The sequence below is a fragment of the Perca fluviatilis genome, chromosome 21 (genome assembly GCF_010015445.1).
Source record: "Perca fluviatilis chromosome 21, GENO_Pfluv_1.0, whole genome shotgun sequence".
NCBI classification, from domain to species: Eukaryota; Metazoa; Chordata; class Actinopteri; order Perciformes; family Percidae; genus Perca; species Perca fluviatilis.
In genome coordinates, this window is record NC_053132.1 from 16253257 (window position 1) to 16254398 (window position 1142).

The window sequence follows — 1142 nt, forward strand, 5'->3', positions numbered from 1 at the left end:
GAAGGCCTGAGCGGGGAGTGGCAGCTTGACTCAGCCCGCCCTTTCTTCAAACGGAGTTATCAGCAGGGCAGTGCTGCTCTAACTTTCTGCAAAACACTTGTACATTTCATCCTAGTTGTTACTCCTTCAGTAAGAATACAGCATCTGTATGTTTATTATTTTTTACCCGTTAACTTTAAAGTCCCAATCCACAAAAAACTGTGTTTTCCTCGTACGGTTGTTTAAGCGTCACTGTGTAGAATGATGTAGGCTATGTAGGCATAGGCTACACTAGAAGGCTGTTTTCACATTCATCTGCTAAAGAGGAAACGTTTGTCTGTGCTCTCGTCAAATCTGAGTGAATTGTTTAATCGTATGTATGAGCTGATGTGACATCATTTTAAGATGTTTTCTCCAGGAAATTTTACTTTAAGATATATACTGTTATAGCCTACAAAGCAGATTATTTGTATATGTCTCAAAACATGTCCGGATGGGATCTTTAAAAAGGCTGCTTGGCACCCATAAAAACTGGCATTTTAATTATCCTAACTATTTTCACAAATCAAGCGATCAAGGTAGGGTATGAAATATGATTAACCAAACACCAGCAGTGAAATAAGTATTAAGCTCCTTTACTTACTAGTAACAGCCCGGTAGTAGCCTAATAAGATTTAAGAAAGAATAGTCAAGAAAGTAAATAAATAATACTTCCATTATCCAGTAAACCAAACTTCAAAAAAGTATTATGCATCAGTATTATCATTAGGCCTAACGGCTCCTTAGTGTTATTTAAGCAAATTTTAGCAACTTTACAGTTTGGGAGTGTCATGTATGTAAGATGATAGTATGTTTCGCATAGGCTATAAAATCTAATCTAATCTGCAAATTAGTACCTACTCTATAACTGTCTTTAAGTATAAATGTATTAAAGTAAAAAGTACAAAATGTCCTTCTGAAATGTGGTGAAATATAAAGTAACAGAAAATTGAAGTACTACCTTTAAGCATACCTTAAAATTGTTCTTGTGGCATTTGCATAAGTTATAAGATATCCAAATCTATTATTTCTCAACTGCACTGTTTTAATGTAACAGAACTAAACAAAAAGGGATTTTTGTTATCCTACCTCACAGATGGAAGTTCTACCTTATCTATAAAACT